The sequence below is a fragment of the Ursus arctos genome, unplaced genomic scaffold (genome assembly GCF_023065955.2).
Source record: "Ursus arctos isolate Adak ecotype North America unplaced genomic scaffold, UrsArc2.0 scaffold_15, whole genome shotgun sequence".
In the NCBI taxonomy this organism is placed as follows: domain Eukaryota; kingdom Metazoa; phylum Chordata; class Mammalia; order Carnivora; family Ursidae; genus Ursus; species Ursus arctos.
Window position 1 is genome coordinate 32,922,798 of NW_026622819.1, and position 7,403 is coordinate 32,930,200.

The window sequence follows — 7,403 nt, forward strand, 5'->3', positions numbered from 1 at the left end:
TGCCCAAAATAGTAATAACTGACAAGTTAAGTTATTGCTCTGTGTGCATAATATGATTTTTTGGAGGGGAATGATTTTTGTACATTTCCTTTGTATTGGTGTGTTTGCATTTGTATAAAACTATAAATACACTCCAAAATATATCAGTAGTGGTTACCTATCAGTTGAGAGGTTGGGAGAAGGAGGGTGTAAGTCCCATTTTCACTTGACACCTTACTGTCCTATTCATTGAAAAATATATAATTTTGATAGTAAAAATGTTTAGAAATAATTAAGAAAGAAATAAAAGGATTCTAATGTCCATTCACTTTACCTTTAAATTGTAACAGCTAATATTTACTAAGAACTTATACATGATAGGCATTATATTGAGTTTTATTTTTATTATCTTATTTAATTAGGTGCTATTATTAAGTGCATTTTGGGGAGCCTTGGTGGCTCAGTTGGATAAGCAACTGACTCTTGATTTCCATTGGGGTCTTGATCTCCAGGTGATGGGATCGAGCCCTGCATCAGGCTCTGTGAGCCTGCTTGAGATTCTCTCTTTCGTTCTCCCTCTGCCCCTCTTCCCCTTTCTAAAAAAATTAAATAAAATAGATTGTAAATGCATTTTATAGGTAAGAAAATGTAGGGTTGCAGAGTTTAAGTAATATTTCAGTGTGAGAGGATGCTCAGCAAATGTTTGGTTGAGTAATGTAGCTTCTCATTGGGAAACCCCACACCTCTGTGTGTTACAAGCACCCAGGCACTGCCCACTCTCTACAATGCAAATGTCCACCCATTCTAATGCCTGGAGAAACACATTCAAAGTCACAGAGCTAAGATATGCAATCTATTTAATTTACCTTTTTTTTCAGGAAAGGAAGATTAAAATGATGGACATTTCTTGTATCAGGAAAATAATGTGGCGTCAAAGGGGTCCCCATCCAGTGACAAATGCAGAGAAATGAGCCTGCATGCTTTATTCCAACATCAAATCTAGAGAAACAAGAGGTAAATATATAGATACATATATGTATATATATATGTTTGTTTATTTTTTTGTTTGTTTATGGTGCAAAAAGGTGGTTTTATTATTAAAGCATAGGGACAGGACCATTGTAGAGTGTTACTTAGAAAACAGACTAGGAACTCTAGCAGACAGAAACGTATCTCTGTAAATGGACGTTAGGTGTCTGGGTAATGGATACTGAGAGCAGGAGCAGCCTCAACTCTCAAGTGATTATCGGGGCTACTTCAGCAGTGACCCCCAAAAGCTGGCTTTAGCTTTGCTGTGCCAGATAGCAGGGATATATCTGTCCAGGTGTGAACAGCGAGTGCATGCTTCTATTGTACAGACAGGAAGGTGCCTGGGTGCCTATAACTCACAAGAGTGGCGGTTCCCCCTGGGAAGCCCTACTCCCCAGGCAAAGACCTGCTGAGCAGCCCTCAAGCCCACAGGCCCCTCCTTCCAAACTGCACAAAGCATGGCGCCAGTTCCTTTTAACTCCCCTAGACAGAAACCGCTGACTAAGACAGAGATGACTTATTAGGGGATCTGGAATTTACGCAGTCTAAAATTACCATGTTACTTTCCAATCAGAATTCTACTGGTCTCTAGTGTCTGGAAAGTCTTCTTGAATAACCACGTATAACATTTTTCTCTTATACTCTCTTTGTTTTGTATTCTACCTGGGAAATAACAATACCTAGAAGTTAAAAAGCTCGGCTTATGTGGAGGGGGTCATATAATCTGACAAAATGAAGAAAAAAATGTGAACGCACTTTCCAACACTAACAGTTGGATCTCCCTTATCCCTTGGTTTACATTTCTGGCCAATGTCATCATTTATTAGATCAGTATCATATTTGAGTAGTGTTATTGTCGGTAATTAGATCTTTCAATCAAAATGAACTAAAAAAATCCAATCTTCCATTTAAATGATCAAGTATGACTACATGCTAGTAGGGTCCTCTTGGTTAGAGGACTCTGGGATTGCTGTGGTCCAGATCTATCCTGCTTGGGCCACAGAAAGCCATCATTTGCTTTCCGTCTGCCCATGACTGTATTAATCTTGTTCTGGGCTCAGAATCCTTGAATTTGATATTGTCTCTTGATAACTGCTCCCCTAGATTCTGGATAGTGTTTTCATCACATTGTCCTGTTTTAAGTTGAAAGAACACTCCCATATCTCTAATAAGTCTATTTTGACTCTCCAAAGTAAAATAGCACCCTCCCAGTTACCTTCTTTTCAATGAACTTGTAAAACATTCTTGATAGCACTTGTTATACTAGCCTTAAGTATTTATCTGCTGGCATGCTTACTGTCTGTTTCTCTGAATAGAAAGAGGGTAGATGTCCCCGAAAAAGAGAAAAGTACCTTTCCTAGAAGAATTTTTTTTCTATCTTGCTTCTCAGAAAATGCTAGTAAACTTGCTGTGACTGTCTAACACTAGCATGACCCAATCAACAGACTCAACCAAAACCATACTCAACTCAGTTTTGTTCAGTGTCATTTGGGAAAAGCAGATTTATGTGCTCCCTCTCACCAGGCCAGGCTTTCTGAAGCAATTTGCACTGAAGGTTAACACCAACACCTTGTTTCTGCTAACTCAAAGTCCTAGGCTGGAAGACTGCTGCTTCCTTCTCTCTCTTGGCCCAGACATTGTTTGACCACCTAGGAGCCTGATGGATTGGAGCTTCATCTAACTTGCTGCCAGGGTTTGGTTGTCCGCCTATGAGGCAGGAACCCTGGTTACTTTCTGCCCTGCACACCACTTAAGTGTGGGTCTGGACAACCTCCAGTGACTGGGAGAAGGCTCAGAGGAATGGCACCCTCCTCCCCCTCCCCAATGGGAGCTACTGGATGGGGGAACAAAATAATGGGGACTCAGAGACTTTGTGCAGTGAGAAGTTAGAAAGCTCCCATATTGGCCTGCCTCAGAGCTGATCCTTGGGTTCCTGTCTGGTCCAACATTAGCCTCATGGATCCCAATACTACATGTCAGGTGCCTGATTAAGACTCAGAAACTCCAGAAAACACCAGCATAGGTGGTTGTGGAAGGAATTACAACAGGGTGTCCACAGAGGTAAGTCTGGGGAGACTTAGCCCTTCTCTAAGCCTGCCTGGGTGGCTGAGCCTCAGTGCTTCCCTCCCCACCTTGGTGAAACTACACCCTTTTAGCCCCATTGCTATGGTCACTGCCTTCCCAGTGTCCAGAGTCCCCAGATAGCATATTCAGCCTCAAGAACAGCTTTTCAAAATCATGCCTTCCATTTTATTTCTAAGGGCTGCATAGTTTGGGATTATGCAGATATACCATGATTCTTTTTCCCAATCTTTTCTACTAAAAAGCAGGCTTGTTTTTTTATTTTATTTTATTTTATTTTTTTAAGGATTTTATTTATTCATTTGACAGAGATAGAGACAGCCAGCGAGAGAGGGAACACAAGCAGGGGGAGTGGGAGAGGAAGAAGCAGGCTCATAGTGGAGGAGCCTGATGTGGGGCTCGATCCCATAACGCCGGGATCACGCCCTGAGCCGAAGGCAGACGCTTAACCGCTGTGCCACCCAGGCGCCCCAGCAGGCTTGTTTTTGAACTAGAATTTCTTGCCTTTTTTTTTTTTTTTTTAAAGATTTTATTTATTTGAGAGAGAGAAAACATGTGCCCAAGTGGGGGGAGGCAGAGGGAGAAGCAGACTCCCCACGGAGCAGGGAGCCCGAAGTGGGGCTTGATCCCAGGACCCTGGGATCATGACCTGAGTTGAAGGCAGATGCTCAACCAACTGAGCCTCCCAGGCGCCCCTAGAATTTCTTGCTTTTAAGAAAAAGAATTTCTGGGCCAAAAGAATGCTCACATTGAAATGTTTACTATGATATTGCCAGCTTGCCTTCCTAAAGAGCTTTTCAAATTCATTCCCAAAATGGGTATCAGAGAGTTATTATTTTCTATATGTTTACCAACATTGGATAAAATGAAAAACTTTAATGTGTGCCATTATGGTAGTCAAAGTTATATGCCAATGTTTTGTTTTTTACTTATTTAAATTCCAGTATAATTAATGTAGTGTTGTATTAGCTTCAGGTGTATACTATAGCAATCGAACAACTCTGCACATTACTCAGTGTTCATCATCACTGTAAGTGTGTTCTTCATACTCTGACAAGTTCACCCATCCTCCCCTCCCACGACCTCCCCCATAATCGTTTTAATTTGCATTTCTTTGATTTTAAAGAGCTCTGACCTGGGTCAGTGCAAGCCTTTCAGCCCCAGACCCACCAATACTCTTCCGGTCCTGACACCGCCCACCCAAAGTCAAACCCGCAGGCTGAGAATAAGGAAAAAAGGCTTTAATCGTCATGTGCATTTAGAATAAGATAAGAACTGCATCGATTCTCAGTAGATTTAGAAGAAAAGTTTTTAAAGATATTGATTACATGAAGAATGTTTTCTAATTGAAAAACCTGTAGGTAATTAAGGAAAGGAAGAGCAAATAAGGAAGGTTCTCCACCATAAAGACCTCAAGGCTCAACTCGGTTCGGGGCCAGCGTGGGGGGCGGGGAGCCGCAGTAGTCGGAAAAGTCCATACAGACAGAATGAGGGCCCCCAGTCTCCTGTTTGGACTCCTGTCGCAGTCTCGTTCCAGGGCATCGGTTGAAGGGGTGCTGGGGGCCACAACAACGCCGGAATTCTTTTCCTGTCCGGATTCCACCCAGTTTTAAGCCCTGGTTTTCAGCAGCTTCCGGGGGCGGCCTGGGCTCCTGGCGGCGAGCTGGCCGTGGGTCTGTCCCCCTCCGCTGGCGCGGGCATCTCCTGGCTGCTTCAGGTCCCAGTGGGCAGCGCTGTCTGTCGCATCTGCCTCTTGCGGCAGTGACTGTAGCTCCACCGCGGTTTCAGTCTGGACCCCTGGGTCCCGACAGCGCTTGTGGCCCCTCTCAAGTGGGGGACCAGCTCCGGGCCCGGTGCAAGCGCGGCGCAGCGACCCGCACGCACAGTAGCTCCCGTCCATGCAGAACTGGGGGCGCTGGCAGGAGCGGCGGCTCAGCGCGGGGAAGTTGTCCAGCGCCCAGGCCCAGGCCTGTTCTCGGTTCAGGCCCGGTGGCATGTGGGGCTCTGGACGTGCCCACCAGCAGGACAGCTCTTGGAGCGTCGTAAGATGCGGATCCATAGCTTCGGCCTTCTGACCAGGCGGGGAAGGGGGTCCAGGAGAAGAGGCCAATGCTGGAATCCGGCGAGTGCGCCCTTTTATACTGCTCTGGCGGGTCTAGGAGGTAGGAACAGACAATCCAAACACTTGGAGTTGATCTTTATTTGCCTTGCAAATTGCCTCAGAGCCTGATAGGATTAAGGAGAAAATCGCATCATTCTGGAAGGCGCTATTGAAAGTTTGAAGGGTTTCTGTGATTGGATTAAGGGAGGGGCACGGAGAAAAAGAATGGTCTTTGGAAAGAGGTCCAGTTCCTGGCTGTTTCCATTCATTGTAGAAAACTCCTGGGTGGCTCAGTAGGTTAAGCGTCTGCCTTCAACTCAGGTCTGATCCAGATCCTGTGATGGAGGTGCCCCCACCCTGCTCCCCCCCCATGAGTCTGCTTGTTCCTCTCCCTCTGCCCCTCTCCCACTCGTGCTTTCTCCCTCCCTCTCTCTCTTTCTGTCAAATAAATAAATAAAATCTTTAAAGTTAAAGAAAAGAAAAGAAAAGAAAAGAAAAGAAAAGACAAGACCTCTACTGCCAGGCTCCCCTAGAGAAACCACACTTTTAGCACAGGGGAGAGGATTGTCTGCTTTTAGAGGTGAGACCCTGAGGGTTAGATACTTACAAGATGGCAACATGGCTTATGCTGGAGCTGAATGGAGAATATAGGTCCTCATGCGCACGTATCAGGTAGGTAAATGAGCAAAGAAGTAATTAGGTAGAGGTGGGAAAAGGAAAGTCCCATGCCTTACTTAAAATTGTATTTTTTCTATTTTTGTCTACATTAGGTTATTTGAATCAAAGGGAGACTTCAAATATGCTATGCTTTTCATACCTATTGGGCAAAATGCACTGAGTTAATGCAACATTTTTGAGTGATTTTTTTGCACAACCTCTATCCTGTTTTATGTGATTATGTCCATTCTGTCATTAGTGATTGCCCTTTCTCTGCTCTCCCTACTTCTATTGTAATTCTTACCATTAGAAACTATTTTTATGGGTGTTTTTCTATCAGTCTCGTAATATGTGACATTCTTTTAAGTGTATATATCTTCAATTCAAGTAAGGTTATCAAGTTACATATCTAATTTAGTATTATTCATTTGCAAGTTTCTAAGATTGTTACATGTACATTTATTTTTTTAAAACATTTTTAAGTTTATTTTTTTAGTAATCTCTACTCCTAAGGTGGGGCTTGAACTCACGACCCCAAGATCAGGAGTCCCATGCTCTTCCAGCTGAGCCAGCCAGGTGCCCCTGCTACATGTCCATTTCATCTGTTGTTTCCTATGCTGACCTCTGATGAATCCTGCCACATTTTACCTATCTGCTGCCCACAGTGGACATTCAGAATGTTATTCACCACGTGCGATAGTCTCCTAGTGAAAGAATTTCTCTAGGTTACATACCCATGAATAGAAGTATGCCATGTAAAAGTGCAAAAAACTAAATTTGTTGAGTAATGCCATATTGTTCTTCAGAATACGTGCAACATTTACCCCCCAACAATAACGCATGAGGATTACACGATACACACATTCCTCACAAATATTTGGAAGGACCCAATATTCTAACATCTGCCAGGGGCTTGGTGATTCTGAACAGATCAGCAGTGGTGGTAGCTGCAATTCAGTGTTCTCTGATTTCTCTTTGGGAGCCACTTTGCTGTGTGGTTCTGAAAGCCATTCCTGATGTTCAGGCAAAAATCTGTGTCCCCATTGTTCCATGAAATTAAAAAAGATTTATTCCCTAATACATTCTTTCATGCTTAAACTATTTGAGCATATTTCATTTCTGTTCCTAAGAAGCATAAAAAGAAATAGAACAGTGGGGCACCTGTGTGGCTCAGTCGGTTAAGCATTTGACTCTTGATTTTGGCTCAGGTCATGATCTCGGGGTTGTGAGATCTAGCCCCATGCATGGGGTTCCAGAGCTCCCCACTCAGTGGGGAGTCTACTTGAGATTCTGTCTCCCTCTCCCACTGCCCCCCCTTCTAAAATAATAAATAAATACTTTTTTAAAAAAGAAATACAACAGTGATATCACATTCAACATTATATTTACTTATTACAATCTTTTCCTTTTAACAATCTTAGAAGAATGAATCCAGATTTCCTTGATAATGTGTAAATATTTAAAGTTTTTTTTTCTGTTTTCAGGATATTTTAAGAATGTTTTATATTAATCTTGATTTTTAGATGAGATCATAAACTTAAATGAAGAAAAATTT